Source organism: Falco biarmicus, chromosome 16 (assembly GCF_023638135.1).
Source record: "Falco biarmicus isolate bFalBia1 chromosome 16, bFalBia1.pri, whole genome shotgun sequence".
In the NCBI taxonomy this organism is placed as follows: Eukaryota; Metazoa; Chordata; class Aves; order Falconiformes; family Falconidae; genus Falco; species Falco biarmicus.
This window is the reverse complement of record NC_079303.1, coordinates 9,397,593-9,415,786: the sequence shown is the minus strand read 5'-3', so window position 1 is coordinate 9,415,786 and position 18,194 is coordinate 9,397,593. Positions and strand designations below refer to the sequence as shown.

The 18,194-nt window shown below is 50.2% G+C and overlaps 1 pseudogene; it reads right to left on the bottom strand.

Moving 5' to 3' along the window:
* LOC130159639 (hydrocephalus-inducing protein homolog) overlaps positions 1 to 18,194 on the bottom strand; it is a 109,078-nt pseudogene that overhangs the window by 71,259 nt on the left and 19,625 nt on the right.

Genomic DNA, 18,194 nt, shown 5'->3' with positions numbered 1-18,194 from the left:
AGATTTACACGGCGCTGCCAGAAGGGGCCTGCCCAAGCTAAAAGTTACGGGGCTGTCACCGGGGAGAAGGTTGTGGAAGTCGGCGGCAGTGCATTCTTAGATTTTACACTTGATAAAGAGGAAAAAATACTAACATTTGATGTGAAGACACCCATATGCCGGGGGGGAAGACAGACACGAGCAAAACTCTGAATGTGAAACTCATTGTTCCATAGATCATGGAATTAATGGGAATCACAAGATTGATAATGCTGGACAGGACAGAAGGGGAGAGGCTCCTGCAGCAGCCCACTTACGCTCAGTCCTAGAGCAAACTATAACATCAACACAGCCATTTAGGAAAGGTTTCCACTCAAGGCGTGAGGCCAGGCTACACTCTGGGTCCGTACAGCGCTACAGGGAGCACCAGGACTCAGTGGGCAGCCAGGCTGCTGGACCTCACCCTAATGCACTTCAGGAGCCCAAGAGCAGGTTAAGCTCGTTATGGAGGTATAGTCGGCTGTACCGCAGCAGGAGCCCTGGGACACGCTCCAAAACCAGCTGACACACTGCAGGATGCTCTTCATGTTCAGCTGATCAGCTCCCACTCCCTGCTACAGCCCTGCTGCTCCGACACAGGCTCTTGGTCACATCACGCTGCTCTCAGCTGCGGCGGTGTGAAACTGCAGCTGTGCTGACATGGGGGGCTCTCAGCCTTGTACGGGCTATAGGAGCAACCAAGAAGAGAACACGATCCCCTTCCTTAAAAATAAATAATAAAACAATAGTTTCACCTATTTTACAAGAAAGAAGAGGCTAAGATTGTTCTAGGGTTTGCTCCAAGATGAGAAGGGATTTTACACTGCTCAGACAGCAGGCACTCGTCATCTCAGACCACACAAATACTCAGAATCAGGGCTCTAGTTAATTGAAGGACATGAGGTTTTGTTTGCATAAATACAAAAGCAAAAAGTTTTCTCTAAGCGTGCAATAGAACTCAAAAAAGTCTGTTTAAACCCGCCAGCCTTGCGTGCAGGTCACAGACGATGCTGGGAGGGAGATTCAGGCACGGTCTAAGTCCAGATTATATGAAGGGATTGGTCTTGCCGCAATTAAACTTGGGCTGAACTTGCCCTCCTTTCCATAGAGGATCTTTTCATTCTTCAGTATGTGAACTAATACTCATGGTTAATCCCCATACGCTACGTGTAAGGAGTGCCCTTATATATAATCATCGATACCTCGGAACACTGTCAGGACACTTAGGAAGTGCCCTTAATTTACAGCCCTTGCAGCAGAGCTCAGCTTTAGGCAGGCTCTCAGCGCCTGCCCGGAGCTCGCAGTTTAGAAATGCTTTTTGCAACAATCTCTCCCAGCCTCACTACAAACCTCATGTCTTCCCTCTCGGCACATCAAGACACTGATGTGGGGATCTGCCAAGCAACCTCATTCAGGGAGGAGGAAGAGGAGGAGGAGGAGGAGGAGGAGGAAGGGAGGTTCCCAGCTATCACTTACCACTGGCTCAATGGCAAAAATATCATCAGAGAAAAGCATAGAGTCTTCCTGCACCTTTGCCCTCTGGTTCTGGAAGGCACGGGAGAGAAGGGCAAGGCGTTCTTGGAGCGTGGGGTCCACCGCGCGCTGCTTGAGAAAAGAATTCCTCTCATTCTCCTCCTGCTTCTGCAGCTTGCGACAGCGCCTGCAGCCATGGGGAGACACAAACCAAGCAGATCATTTAACAAACAACATATTTGCAGAGACTGTCATGTAAGTGCAGGAGCAGCAACGCACTGGGGGAGGAAGAGCAGCAGCAGCTCAGCAAGGGGCTGACCCCAAGCCACGGGGTCCCAAGCAGATCAGGTTATCACTCCTGCACTGGCACGGCAGGTACTTTTACGCCACACTCACAAGCTAAGAAGAGGGGTTTGAAAGCTAGCAGCCCTCAGGGGAGCCTCCTGGCTCAAAGCTACAGCCACAACTAATGGACAACCCCACCAACACCCTCAGATGGCTTTGTTGCCCGTAGAGGTGCTCGGGGGAGACGGATGGAGATGAAGGAGCACCCACTGCAGTGCTTCGCTGGGAAGCGGAGAAGCAGCCGGGCTTCAGCTGCAGGTTACCAGCATCACTTGTTTATCTTCCCTTTTGCACCGGCAGGGATAAGCAAACTGGCTGCTCCGTTGCCTACACTGCCATCCAGCAGAGGATCCCAGAGCACTTGCAAAGCAAGCTAATGCATTCGGGCATCGCATCACTTCAGTGAAATTAATGGGTTTAGGTGCATGAAGACAGAGGCCCTGAGAGCTTTGCCTGGCATTGAAACAGAGCAAGGTCTTAAAAAGATTAGTCAGGATGTGTTTGGTACTGTGCTCTGGGTGATGCTCTCTTTGTGTTGAGGTAAGAGAGAGATGGCAGGGCCTATTCCCTCCCACTGACCACGTTAAAGTAGAGGAATGTGCTCTGAATGATTAGAAAAGGTAAAGGCATGTACTCTGAATAATTAGGAAAGGTTCCACTGAGGATGTTAAAGGAAAACCATGAGTCAGAAGATCATTGAACAAAGAAAGTTGAAAGGTTTACTCCACCTAGATCCCACCTATTATGAATAGAATGATTAGATGTCAAAATCAAATGAATATGTATGTAAAGATGTTGTAACCTCTCACAAAAACTGTATAAATTACCCGACTTTTCACCGAAAACTTCGGAGCTAGTTTGTCCGGTGCAAATCGGTAGCTCCCCAGTGTTGCACGAAATAAATACCTTTGCTGCTTAAAGACAAAATTAGTCTCTGAGCTGTTACTCTGTGCCGTTTTGGCATCAGCATTAGCCAATAAAGAAGTCAGCACCAGCACCTCTGAATCCAAACCCTTACATCCAGCCTTGAACCACTTCACCTTTTTCCTCTTTTGGGCCTTCTCCACAGAGCTTTGACACAGGTCACCTCTCCCTTACTTGGTAGTTGTAGCAGCGATCATTGCAGCATTGAAAGCTCACAACCGAGAGGTGAGAAGGGAGCACTGCTGCAGAGCACTTGCTTCCCAGCTGGCACGTTGCTGTGCCCCCTTCACGCTCCAGTCCCCCGGCCACCAAGAACCAGCAGGTGACTACTCGAGGGGGATGAGGGGAAGGCTCCGTACACAGAAAATCGAGGCAACACGCTATAAACAGGACAGCAGTCACCACCCAGCTGAATTCCAATACAATCAGCAAGGAAACACAGTCACGGACGTTCCTAGCGGCACATAGACAGAGCCTCGGGCAGATGCTGTCACCGGTGCCAAAAATACTTTCTTTGGCTCGCTCCCAGTGGAGTGTCGTGGGAAATGTTTCTCCATGGCTGACCTACAGCGCTGTGCATGAGGAGGGCTTCCAGCCACCGACATGAGCAACCCTCAACTCAGCCTTCAGCAACGGACAAGAATCCCACCGCTACATCCCAGAAAGTCCTGCAGGAGGGAGACAGAGCAAACCCCTGGGTAGACCTTGTGAGAGCCAGGTCTTTCTGGGTGACAGCCAAGCACAGGCTGCTGCACTGCCTCCTCCCATTGTCAAAGTCCTCTCTGCTCTCAAAAGATCTCAAAAGCTGCTCCGACAGCAGCACAGTGGCCTCGGAGCCATGACCACCCCTAAGACTGCAAGTAAGGAAGAACAAAGCGCCCTGGTCACAGTAAAGAACACAGGCTGGCACGAGATCAAGCGTCACTGCAAAAAAATTGGGGAAACACGTTAACTGTGGCGAAAGCTGGTCGCTTCTGAGGGGAGAGAGGATCGCTCAGGGTCCCATCTGTGACGGGCAGCTGGGGAGAGATGCGAAAAGAATGGTGCAGGGAAGTAGCAAGAGAAGGTCATGAGATTTTTTCCTTTAGCACACTGCGCTTGCACCAAAGTCACACACTGTGTAATTAAAAACAGAGAACACTGGAAAACTAGTTTTGGCCTTCAAGGCTTTTCTGACCTAATTACATTGAACTTTATTTGCTCAGAAGCCCTTAAAAAGTGCTCCAGTTGAAGGCAGTTTCCTGATCAGCTCTGGGTTCAGACTAACTCCTATACACCTACAGCCGTCCAAGTCTGAAAAGTCACACAAGGACCCCCCTACATCACCCCAGCTTTGAAGTGTCACTTCCAGTGCCTCCCCCTGGGCTAGAAGCGTTTCCTTCCTGCCCCAAACGGAATTTCAAAGCTTCAGAGACACCCTTTGGAGAGCCTGCCCCACCTCTCAGCACCACGAAGACACAGGTGCTGACGCCCAAAGGCACTTCCAAGTCCTGTCCCTGCCTTCCCCGCAGAACCCTCCACCTCCGAACTCTCCCCAGCCCCGGAGAAGGGGCAGGGATACCTCGCTGTGCTGGAAGCCGGGACAGCGCGAGGCAATTCAGCATCCTACAGCCGGATGGCCTCAACGTTCGGGGCCAGCAAAGCACCCTGCCCTGCGCACTACTGCAAAAGCAGGCTGAAGAAGGTTGCCATCCTACCAGAGCTGGAGGGGAAGAAACTGCAGTGAATATCACAGCAGGTACGCTGCCTGCAGCTGTTAGGTGCTACCGCTCAACGCCGCCCCAGGTAAGGAGGGCCGACACTTTCCTCAGCCTCACAGACCCCATGCGAGCCCAGGGACCTGGCCTCACTGATTTAGGGCTCCCATAGACGGGAATTTGCTCTCCGAGGAAATGCAGTCATTGCAATCAACCTTTCCTTCCCAAAACATCAGCTGGAACATGGATGGAACCAGAATGGGAAGCACCGAGCTCCATTACCCTGAAGCCCATGGACACAGACCCGGATGCGGTGGATGCTTTATTTCTCCTACACCATCCAAAAAAGCACCAACATCCCTCTGAGGCCGTATGGTAGTTTCACTCCTGGGCAGTGTGTCTTACTGAAAGGAATCTTTCCAACGAACCTCAGCTTCTCCTGATCCTCCTCCTCTTGAGTAAGAAAAGCCTTCCACTGGAAGTGGGCTATGATTTTACTCCGGTTGTGGATGACCACACATCTGTGATTTGACAGCGTGATGTAGGTCTTCCCAACTGCCAAGGAGTTTCTGTCCAGCCTGATGTTGACATCTTCAGCGGCTCCATGAAGGCTTGTGTGCGTATCTTCACCTAGAACAAAGCAAAAGGCAGACATTGCTCATCGCCCTTGCTGATGGGAGTACAAGGAACGGAGGAAACCACAGGGAACAGAAGTGTCACAGCTTTTAGCTGTGTGAGCAGTTCCACAGATCAATATATTTATTGCACCCCAAGAGCTGCAGGTGTACAGCATGAGGATGTCCTGGGCACCACCTTAAGCACCTTATTTCTGGGTGGGCTTGTAGACATTTATCCCCAAGGCAACACTATCTACAGGGAGACGTTTTCAGTGTGCCCAGGTGGCCTTTGGGTTGCCATCCCACCTGGGTCACAGGGAATTCTGCATCCAAAGTCATTCAGGTGACTCTGAGGAGGCCCCACCTCGGTCACGGCTCGCCCAGAGTCTCCTGCAAGCACGCCACCAGGGTTGTGTCTCTCCTGATCCCTTGTTGCCAACATGACAAGATGCCTGGGGCATGCAGGCAGAAGAGGGAGGTGAAGAGAAACAGGCAAAGTGACAGCCCACGGCAGGATGGGACGCAGATGAGAACTTCACCGTGTTGGAGCAGCAGTGCCCTCACTTGCTGTGGGTCTGTGAAGATATGTCAGAATGAGACCGGTGGGGCACGGCCCACACCAACCTGCCCATCACAGCCCTGCAAGCCCATTTCTTCTGCCTGGAGCCTGCTGGTGCCTATGCCTGAGCGTGCAAGTCTACACCGAGTATTCCCAAGCTGTCCCACAACCAGAGCGAGCACACCTTTGCTTTCCGCCTCAGACCGAGCTGAAGAGGAGAGAGTCCCTGGCTGTGCACAGCAGCCGATTAACGCCTGGAGTCTTGCTGGAGCACCTGCCAGCACTTCACCCTCCAGAAGAGACCCCCACCAAAGCGTCCCTCACTGCCAGAGCTTCCAAACCTTCATTCTTCCTACCAAGCAACTCCCAGGAGTCAACTAAGCACAAACTTGAGCACCGAGCCTACTCTGCCTGTTGCAGGTGAGGGCCTCCCAGGTGAGAAGCAAACCCCAAACACGAGACATTCTCCATCGAAATGGCACTTCTGTGGAGCGTGTTTAAAGCCTCAGAGCCAGCCCCAGCTGAGAAGGGCAGCGACCCGGCCATCCCTGGAGAGCATCCCTCTGCCGAGGCAGAGCCTTCCCCTCGCTGCACGGGTTACAGCAAGGCAGCCAGGGGATGGACCTGCCTTTCCAAGGCTGCCACACAAAAGCACAAGGGGAGAGCTGGCTGCCCACTGGATGGACTCCTTAAACCCTAAGCCAGACACAATGCGGCAGTATCACAGTCGTGCCGGCAAAAAGAGCCCCCCCTCTCTTGGAGGGAGGTTGGAGAACGACTCACCCTTCAAACAGATCTCTGCAGCCATTCATTCATCTCCACACATGGAGAGTTCAGCCTTCGTGCCTGTATAACCTCGACTTCTCTGCTCTTAAGGGAGCCGAGGAGGAGTGGGAGGGATTCGTGGCCAGACACGAGTTATGTTGCGAGAAACAGCAACGTCTCCAGTGACTGGACAGCCTGCTTTCTGTAACAGACAACTCAGCGTACAAAAATAACCGAGGTTCAGAAGCGTTACAGAGGCAGGCGTGCTTTATAAGCTTGCCTTCCCCCTCCGCTGAATCCTCGGCATACGTTGGCAAGCAGAGGAAGCAGGACCCAAGAACTGGGAGACATGCACAGTGCTTCGAGCATGCACAACTCCGGTTCATGGAAACATGACCTCATGCTCTACGAGACAACTAACTACTGCAAAATAAACTCCACGAAAACTATCATGGTCTCACTGTCTAAACCCATGGCCACGTGGGTCTCGAAATAATGGGTATAGTTTTGATCTTCAAAGCCAAGCTGAAGCCTTTGAAATGTAATCATTCTTTCTGCCCTTCTCCAAAGTACAGAGCAGCTTCTATATGAAGACTGAACAGGATTCCTTAACCTAGAAATCACAGAAGAGATAGGTAGGTTTGTAAGAGCACAAACGGCCTGGGAAAATCCGAAGGAGGAAAAATTTGTCACCATTTGTCGTAAAACAGGAACCCAAGGGCCTGAAATAGTATTAGTCAGAAATTACAGAAGTGTAGTACCAGCACTTTCCCAAGGAATATTCCTTCCTTTGGAACGTACTGCCATGGGAGCCTACAGACGCTCATAGCTACAAACCCACAAAGCAACTGGACAAAGGCTTGGAAGGTAAAACCATCAGAAGTGATTAAACAAAGATGAGAATAAAGCCTCTAGCACAGAAAAATGCTAACTCCAGGGCCCACGAGGCAGAAAGCACATGCACTGCCTGCTTCTACACGCTTTGCTGAGCATCCCCTACTGCTGCTCTCCTGGAGAGGAGCCGGGGACACAGACACACTTACGCTCCCGGCTGACACCAGCGTCCCCCAGGGAGAGACCAGCACGCAGCCACACAGAACAAGGGCACACTCAGCCTTTGCCCCTTACCTGCTCACTTGAAGCACCAAAACATGCAGAGGTTTTGAAAGAAAAGGGTTTAGAAAGAAAAGGGTTTAGAGGAGTCTGCAAAGCAAGTTTAACAGTCTTCTGCTTTGAAGGACGCAGAGCGTGGGCACCATGCAGTGTCCCGCACTTACCTGTGTCGTAGTGTACTGTCAGGGACCCGGAATAATCACCAGTCTTCTGTGGGTGGAAGTCCACTGTTACTTGCACGGCATCACCAATCCCAAGAGTCCCAGCAGAGGGATCGACAGAGAAAGGGCTGCAACACAGAGAGGCACATCAGGATTACTGTGGGACATTTGGGGACTATGTGGCTGTCTCGTTCACTCCAGCTCACCTGCGCAAGCAAGAAGCAAACAAACCACAGTCAGCAGAAGAAAAAGAGAACAGACAGTATCAGAAACTGAGCCACCAACTCGACTCCTGAAGAGCTCCAGCCCTCAGAACATCCTATGCTATAAAACGACCTCGTCTCCCCCATACCCTGCATCCAGTTCTCTGCAGCAAGGCTCAAGAGTCTGACTGCTAGCAATACGATCGGAGGAGGGTTTTTGAAGAGCACGGAGATGGTGAGGGTTATTTGCATGCACAGCTTGACACAGACTTCCTCAGGAATCTGTCTTTTCCTGCCACCTATACACCTCAAGAGATACAAATGTCAAGGCAGTGAGATTGCAGCCTGGAAATCAGACAGGGAGAAGAGAATTTCTTCTTGAAGACCAGAGAATAACTGGAGTTTAATTTGCAGAATTCAACTCTTTTTTTTTTTTTTTTTTACCTTGAAAGCATCCTGGTTTTGCCTAAGAAAGGGCACATTTTAACAGTGTTTCAGTGAAAGCTGCTCTAAGCAAAGAAAAATCTCTACGAGTGCAAAGGCACATTAGAGTGATACAATAACAAGGGAACAAGACACAAAAGGAGTACCCATTTACAACCTGAACAATTAGATCTCTGGCTAAATGAAGCACCATCAGCAGGAGCGTATCGAGGCAAGTTTAACAGGAGCTTTTCGGTGTATTCACAAGCAATGCAATCTGGGGCTCCGGGTTGTAATCCAAGCTTGGTAACTTTGCTTGGCCCGCTGGAGGAATTCTGTGCAATGTGTTGGAAATAATTATGAAAACGTGTTGGTGTACTTTAGATTTAACACGAGCAATTATGATTTGTGGCCAGGTAAACAGCTCTCGGCTGACAGACACATAATTCAGTTCTTTAACGCTCAGGGAAAAGTCAGGTGCAACATGCTCCTGCACAACAGCAGCTGGGCTTTGTGGCTCCTGTACAGCCCCACTTAGAAAGCAAAAGTTACTGGCTTTAGTGCTTTGCTGGTGGTCAATTTGTCACCTCAAAAACACCTTCCAGAGAGTTTCCCAGTGATTAGGGAATGCAGCACACAAAAATAATGAGAAAATCTGGAGCCATGCACGAGCTGAGCTTCATTCATGGAAGTAGTGACAGCTGATGACATTGCTGGAGTTCCTGCTCATTAAGGAGATATTGCTGCAATTAGGGGCCTGACCTGCTCCCCTGACAACAGCAAGAACATTGGCAGTGACTAATGGGGAAGCACTGGGCCTGCAATGTTCACGTGCTGGACCTGAGACACCTGGGAGGGAGGAGGAAAGCCAAGGCCCTGCCAGCCTCAGAACTGGATTGTTCTACATGGCCCTGCACCTGCACTGGGGGTTGTGCCTGGTTATACTGGGCAGGGCTCTGCTGGTGCTTGGCTAGCATCACTGCCTGCTGGAGGAAAGGCACAGAAAAATTCCCCCAACTTTTTTTTTTTTTTTTCCTCCCCCCCCCGAAACATGGCCAGAACAGAAAAGCTGCTGGTTAAGGGCCACACTTCAGCACCACCTCCCATCCCATCCCCTTGTCTGCATACCCCTGCCCTCAGATAGCTGGGATGGGCATAACACTCCTGAGGATGACTTCAGGGGATGCCCGAGAAAGAAGGTATCTTCCCATCTTCAAATTATCAGAAGAAGAGGATCCCACCAAGGTCAGGACTCATTCTCAGGACTGAGAAACAGAGCACAAGTCAGACACCGCACCTCCTGCCTCCCACCCCACGCTGTACCCACGGGACAACTTTGTTACTGCTGTCGCGGGAGCTTGGTACCCCTCACGTAGACCTGGTTCTCCAAGACCCAGAGGGATGCAAGGTCCATGCTTAACCTGAACTCTGAATTTCAGTCCACATCACTAAGCTGTTCCCTGCAGCCTACAGATAAGAGATGCTAAGGAAACGTCCCTGACACACTAATAGCCACATGAAAGCCACTGCCAAGAGATGAAGCTGGCAGGCTAAACTCTGGCCTTCTCTCCATTAATTGTGAGCTGTTCTTTAGGATAATTCTTGTCCTGTTAGATCTACCCTGTTAGTGAATCACTACTGCTCCTGAAAAAACAGGAAACATAAGGTTTGGAGGTTTTTTAACAGCTTCTTTTCTGACATCCTTTTTAACTATGTCCATTTGTACGTTTGCTTTGTTGTACAACATCTAAACTGTCACAGGTCCAGATCTCCCAGCGGTGCCTTGCAATCCCCAGCTTGTATAAACTCCTCTAGCCACACCAGCCTGAGGGAGACCTTCCCGCCAGAACCTGCTGAGATCTTGCCCGTTACTGCCCTGCAGAAAGGGAGCAACACCAGACTAGTAAGCAATTTCATACGGATATGTTCTGGCATCTGTTGTCCTGTCCTTGTACATCCTGTGGTAACTCTCCAATCCCACACCTCGATGTCGTATATGGGTACTACAGGGGGCTCCTAGCACTGCACCTTGTAGCATCATTTCCTGAGCTTTCAGAGCCTGATGGGCCATTCCTTAATGTATCTTCTCAGACGGATCCTCTCTGGCGCCATAGCACAGCGTAGCACAAGGTCTGTAACGTCAGGAAAAGGCAGTGCTGCGCTGAGATCTGCTTCCAGATGCCATTTTCAACTGAAACGTACTGGAATGACATTTATCTCCCTGAATGCCATGGAGAAGAAACTCGTTATCCAGCCTTAACAACGAGAATGACAGGAAGAGACTTTCTATATTTACACTAGTACTGCTCTGACTCTCCAGCCTGCTTGTCACGCCAGCTGGGAGGCCACTTCTTTTCTGCTGGGGTTGCTGGAGCCACTGAGCTCACCTGGGACCTCGGGGCAGGTACCTGAGCAACTTCTCACAGCACAAGCAGCAGGGAACCCACTGTCACACAGTGCAGTCCCCAGCACTGGCTGGAAGAACCGCTCCTGGCACACCATGGCCTCATCGCACAGGGAGAAAGAACGTGGGGGTTCTGCTCTCGGGCTGCAAGGGGATGTGCTGACCTGGTCAAGAGGGGGGAACACTTGGATTCTGAGTGGGGGATACAAGCTTGGGGCACTACGGTCCAGATACTGGAGGGCTGGGCTGCCATTCACTGGGACACAGCAGAACTGCATGCAGCCGAGGGATGGGAAATGCAGCCACCTGTATTTGGGGTGGAAGAATCCCTGGCAGTACAGGCTGGAGGGCACAAAAGCCTTTCTACGGAAAGGGAGCTTAGAGGCTGCAGCACAGGACATACAGGGAGATGCTGGGATAAAGGGCTTTGCACAGCCTGGAGGAGGACAGAGCAAGGCTGGTATTACCCGATCTTACTTCTCATGTTGTGTGCACACCCAACTGAACTTTGACACTGGTCTTGCTTTGAGCGCCGTGTTTGGTCAGATGATCTCCAGAGGTCCCTTCCAAAGTTATTCTGAGTTTCTCTTCTCCATCAGCCCAATTCCATTTCACATATAGCCCCCAAATTTCTCATATTTCCTATACATTTGTGCATATATCCAAGCAGATGGTAGACAGACAGGCATTGGAGGAACTCAACCTCTAAGAAAGTTCCCAATGAAGAATCCATTATGACATTTTGCTGAACACTTAAAGCAAAAAAAATAAAAACAGCAGAAACACAGGAACTTCAGAGTATTTAAAAAGAAATCTGAATGAAAGTGGAGGCGACTTCATTAGAATAAAACGCTGCTTATACTCAAAGATTTAAATCATCAGTTTGAAATTTCAAACTGGCTTTCAAAAATTCGTAATGAAATGGAAGAGATGACTGATGCCTTCAGCTGACATGGGAAATCTTACCAGCTTTTGATCTCTGCACACACACAATCCAGTTATTCAGAATTGTACTTTTTTGTGTGTCGTATGAAATAAAGCTTTTGTAACACTTCCCATCTCTCTGTTGCAAATCAGGACTGAAAAATTTAATTGCTGAAGTTCAGCATAAAATCCGTATCAAGCAGGATTCAACACACGCTGGATCACTCAACAGAATAGTTGGCAAGGACATTGCCAAGAGATACCAGACACGACTGGGTATCTGTTTTGGTGGTGACGACTAGATCTGGAAATCCCAGAGGGAAGCTGTACAGGGATTTACAAGGTCCTGCCTATGTATTTCCACAGTGAAAAGCAGCAGCCTGCTTGAATAGCATCCTGGAAGCTTCCATAGCCTTGCCAGGCTTTGGTAGGAGCCTCTTGGACCCTCATGTTTCCCAGGAGAAAGAGCAAAGAGCCTTCTCTTGACCCCTGTTTTCCTGGGGAAGAAACTGAAGCAACTCAGGTGCACTAAGGCAGACGGCACGTCTTTGCTGTGTTCTGGACCTCAGCTCCTGCACCAAGACCTCTGGGACCAAGCAACTCGGAGCTAACTACCAGCCAGCTGAACTGGTTTCCTTGCAGGTGCAGTTCAGCAAACTGGAAAAACAGTGACTGTCTTCTCAGACCAACAGGAACAGTACAGGCTGTCCACGACACAGCACACATCAGGCACTTGACCAGGAGACTGCCCAAATACCACGTGCTTGTGGCCTCCCAAGGAACGCGTATATTTGTCCAACAGGGCCACATAACCATTTCAGAAGGTACTGAGGATCAAGGAGGTTGGTGGTGGCTACTACAGCATGCTAGAGCACTTTCCAGGAGATCTGAGAGAGACAAAGCTCTACAAGAGGCTCCCAACCCATGCACCAGGTATTTGCTGCATCTTTGGCCTGTGCCCCCGCTGTAAGGCATTCCTCTTTGGGGCTGTAGTGCAGCTTTGAAGCCACTGCCAGCTCATCTCCACTTACAAGCTCATTCTAATGAAGAATATTGGATCCCAGGGACCAGATCAAACCTACTGGAAAACCAGGTCCTGGACCACACCCTGTTTTTCTCAGGGTCTCGATACCAATTGCTTTGATCTACAATCTCCAATTGCACTTGCTACTCTAGACAAAGCTGCTGATAAATTCTTAAATGTCTCTTCCACCAGCTCAGAGCTTGCCCATTTCTTAACACTGCCCTTGGTCTGCAGGAACTGAGCTCCTAGAGCTGTCGTCTGCCCCGCAGGATCTTCCACAGCCCGAGGGCAGTCCAGCTGCCTTCTTACAATTGCTCCTTCAGTCTAACAGAATCAGTCTTGCACGACTGTGCTCTGAAGACACCGTTGCACTATAAAACTCCACTCTGCAGCTTGCAGGGTTTTAGCAGAGGTTGCGCCATGCTTCAAACACTATAATCAACAGCAAAACCCACGTGCCCTGCCCATCTCCAGCCACGGCAGCAGCACGGCAGCTCAGGTGCTCCGGTTCCTTTTTGTCGCTGTTTCCCAACTATATTATCACGCCACAGTGTTTTGCACAAAAAAAGATGAGCTCCCTACCTCTGCGTGCTGATGCAGTAGCGGGCCTCCCGGTTACCAACATTGCGAACCAGCAGCGTTTTCTGGGTGCTGTACTTGACTGGACAGGCTGAGAAGTTCACCTGGTCGGGGAAGTCCAGGATAGCTCGGGCACCTATAGCTCGGATTGGCACAACAAACTTCTCCCTTTCTGTGATGCAGATGAGCTCGTGGAAATAATCCTGCAGGGAAAGAAACAATCTCAGCACAATGCATTTAGCACCATTCCCACGGCAGAAGAAAAACTGCTGTTTTCTAGGACTGTTGCAGTAGCGTTCAATAACGGAATAATAGTACCTTTTACCTTCATGACCTTTCATTCCAGCATGACTTGCACACAGTTGTTAACTTGCAAAGAAGAAACAAGCCCACTGATCCACCCGCTTTCGCAGCAAGCTGGCAGCACCACAATTATCTGATGCTTTGACTCCGAGGCACCAAAACAGAGTCGCTTCACGCAAGGGATCACAGCACTAATGGAACCTGCTTCAATCGCCACCGCAGACTGTTGGAAGCACCACTGAGAACCCAGCTGTGCCACAGCACTAACTTCAAAGCCAGCAACGTGGAGACCTTGTTGAAGCTTGGCAGGGGATGCTCAGGTACGTTTTCAAAAGGACTTCAGCACATACGTGATCAACGGTCAGTCGCTGGGGAAATGCTTCACAAGCTGGACACGGTAATTGCTGCGATGCCAGCTGAGTGTAGGGTACAGCTGTATTTCTCACCCGCTCCCACAGCCTTACAGGGCCAAGGCTGGGGACACGCACCCTTCAAAAGCCATCTGACCCATCTCCCCACACCAGAGCCGGCTCAGCTCCAGACCCAAACTGTTTTTGCAAGAGGTTTCACAGGTACTTCAAAGCACTAACAGTTCCACCCCTGCCCTCAGCAGCCTACGCCAGCTCTGCACTGCAATTCAAGAGAGTTCTTCCTCTGCCTCATCTCAGTTTCCCTTTACATCTCACCCAGCCCCAGGGGACACAGAGACAGCTCTGGCTGATGCCGTAATCGAACCCCTCTGTAAGGTCTGTTCTAGAGGAGTAAGTGACGGGGTGCCTGGTTAGCACACCCACCCCAGGCAGGCGGCATCGGGAGCTGCACACGGGGGACACTCAGACACCCCACCAGAGCAAAGCCGGCTGTGCATTCCCAGCCACTGGCTCGTTCAGAACAGAGCCAGGCAATCCCCCCCGCGCCCCGGCTGCCTGGCGTTTAGCAGCAGGAAGGCAAATCAAATTACCAAAAGCATTTTACTGTAGGGATGAGCAGAGCAGTCTCCAGATGTATGGCATGGCGTCGCTGCGCTGGTACTATCACCTTGCCCCCACTGAAATCAGTGGTAAAGCTGCTGCCATAGGGCCAGGAGCCATTACCCCCAGCAGCGCTCTTGTTGATGAGCTGATCAAAGCTCTGCTTCTCATCAGTCACTCGCTGCCCTGATTTTTGCCCCGGTGCTTTTAATTCATTTGATATTCTTGTAATTGTTGAAGCAGCAAGCAATTTGATTTAGGAACCGCACACAGCAGCAAACTCCCTTCAGCAGAACTGATCCGGATTCCTCCGCGGTTGGGATTTCCTGCTCCCATCCCCATCCCCTCCTGGAAGGGCCCTAAGGCAGCCAGCCGTGGCACAGACACGTACCCAGTGCTCCAACACAACAGCTGACACCCAGCGCCTCACCCACCACCCAGCGCCTCACCCACCACTAAGGTTGACAAAACAGATGCTGCCCCATCCAAGGCACAAAGAATAAAGAAGGATCTCTTCTTCTAGACATCTCAAACAGTCACCCTACAAACTGCACAAGGGCTTTTGCTCTTCCTATTTGGAAGGTAAAATACTAGCAAGGGAACTGCAGCAAGCAACCTGCAGGATTTAACATCATATTCCAGGCAAGGGTTTCATCTTCAGCAAGTCTTTCTGAATTAGCAAGTTTGTACTCAATCTTGCAGCCCAAGCCCTCTAAAATAAAAGCTACGGGCAGCCCATATGACTTTAAAGCACCCATTACCTCCTGGGTACTTCACCTCCCAGACTGTTCAGATGCTCAGAAACTGCATTAGCAAATGGAGAGTGCCATTTGCTTTTGCTGTTGTTGTTATTTCGGCCACATTACTGTAACAAAGGCAAATCCAATTGAAAGCTACCTGCCTTAGTCTTGGCATGCCATATTTACTTATCTCTCTCTTCCAGATGCCAGGTAGACAGAGGAGGATGCAAGTTCAGATCAGCAGGGAGATAAAAAAAAAGGAACTTAAAACAACTGGAGGTATTTGAGGGAAGTAAAAGGAAGTAATTGTCAAGTCGTTGTCATTGCTAAGGAGCAAATGGATGACAGCAAGGTAATTAAGAGCCCAAGAAATAAATCCCCCCCTCCCCCAAAAGCAAGCACAGGCAACCTTCCCAGCTCCTTTGCTGGTGAGGGGCACCGGGACAACCTGCACAGCAACGCACAAGGAAAGGGAATTCTTTCTCCAGGGACCTGAGGGCAAGGCTAAAGAAGCAAGGATTTGGTTTCACAGAGACAACCACGACCTTGGGAGAGAAAGCTGCCTCTCACCATTCATGCAGATGCACATCATGTCCCAAGCCCCTTCTCCAGGGACACCGTGGAACATGGCATCCCATGCAAGGCTTGACTCAGCACTTCAGAGCAGGCTGACCCTTCAGCCACGCTCTACCACCCCACCAAAGTGGGACCTTGCACCAGGCTGAATGCAGCGTCAGCCCAAACAGGGCGAAACCCAAGGCAGGAGGGGTGCTAGGCAGAAGCTGGCTGTTTGTGTCGCTGTGGACCCACGGTCCCTTAAGCTTTTGAAAGCTGAATTGCCCCCCTGGGTGGGGAACGGGTTGCAGTCTCCACTGCAGCACTGCCTCGTGCTACCTGGACACTAACTCTGCTACACACTTGCTTACAGCCTGGGCAACTGTTGAGACCAGTTCAAAATCTTGTTCTGCTTCGCAACTACAAACCCTTAGCAGACTGTTTAAGACCACGTTTCTAAATAAACGTGCCTGGATGACAGAGGGGTTGCATCCCATCTATGCTCTAAAGTTTGTTGTGTTTAGACACAGCTTCAGGCTACAGATTTTCATGAAAACATGACTACATCCTTCATACAACTCCCCTCTCCATTGCAAGGATGGCAGACAGTTGTACGATGGTTCCCCTTCTCTCACACCCCTTTGACAAGCAGTAAATTACAAGCTCTGGCCTTCCAGGTATCGCCACTGGCATCTGAACTGGCACCCGCTGGAACTGAAGCAGCTGCTCATCTCTGATGCTGTTTCAGGCTCTCTGCAAACTCAGGGGCTAACGGTAATACTGCCACAGTGATATCAACCTTAGCTGCCCACAACACCACACTCGGATGTCAGATTTCCTGCATAACCCATCCTAAATCCTGCACTGAATTCCTTGCAGCAGACGACTTGCACAGAAAAGATCCTTGTAGCATGAGGTCACACGGCAAGCCAAGCAGGGAAAGCTCCCGCTGAAACCCTGATATCAAAGGCTGGAAAATAAGGGCCATGACCAGAGAGGAGGGACCGGAGGATGAAGATACAGTCACAGGAGAAGGGGGTGCCCCTGCACCTGCCCCCCTCAGCTGCCGGGTCGCAGCACTCTGAAATGAGTCGCTTAGCTCCAGGTTCATTTATCACCGGGCCATTTGCCTTGGTCTTCTGTCCCTTTCCTCCCCACACGAGCCATCTTGAAAGTATACTTGGAATAGCTTCTGGGCGCTACAAAGCATCTAACAGGGCTGCGCTGAATTGTAAAGGACTTCATTTCAGTAATGCAGTAACTCGCTGTCCTGTCGTATTTCATAGTAATCAATGTGCATTAATTCAGTCTCCACCGAGCATCAGTAATGAATTTCACAAACCTCACAGACTGAACTTGCATTGCCTGAAAACAGTGCACTGCTACAGTGAAAAGAGCAAGACGACAACACGGAATAAGCTGTGCTATGTTTTTATGTGCTTCTTACTTCCTTCTTCCTCCACAATAAACTATTAATAAGCCTGTAGGACGCACAAATGGAAGTATTTCTGTCTGTTGTTTATCTGCCAGTCAGTGCCACAATGGTTTCCAATTCAGCAGAGGCCGTCAGACCATAACGCAAGAACATGTGGGAACAGGGGCTGGCACGAGAACACCCACGCTGTACAACTGGAGCCATAAAACAGAAACGTGCAAATCAGAAGCAGCAAGAGTAACAAATTGGAAATGTTGCCCAGCAGAAAAATTAGCAGTTCATTTATAACACAAGTGCCAATAAACCAAGAGGCACACCAGCTGTTTATTTATTTTCTGACAGTCCAATCACGTGGCACATTCCCAAATGACTGCCAGACAGCAGGGAACTGCTCATTTTCCAAGGAAGGGCTACGTGGCACACAGCATTTCAGCCACCAACAGCTCACATGGCCCTAGTACTTAAGGCTTGGCCACAACTGTACTCCTTTGATTCAGGAGTGACTTCACTGAAGTCAGACTTACCCCAGGGAAGAACAGATTCAAAGCAAGAGAATTATACAAACCAACTCCCCATCAGGAAGACCCGCATCCCAGTTCACTGGGTTACCCACAGTCCCTGTGGATCGTGCAGCATCAGGGATGTAGAGGTTGTTCAAAGGCAGCACTCCTGAGCCTTCCACAATTAACACACAGATACTCTGCAGGCAAGCAACTGCAAGCCCAGCGCAGGAGGCTTTACGGAACCATTTCCCAAAGCCTGCCTCTTGGCTAAGGGCTTTGCAAGGTGCTCTGCACATCCTGACCATGCTACTGATGCATTTCTAGCTCAGCTACAGCACTCTGGCACTCCGCTGACTCACGCTCCATCAAGTATGAGCCAAAACATTCCGTTTGTACAACATTCTGGTTCTGCTGTACAATCCCCTTGTGCTCCTCACCAAGCAGCCCACATCCCTCCC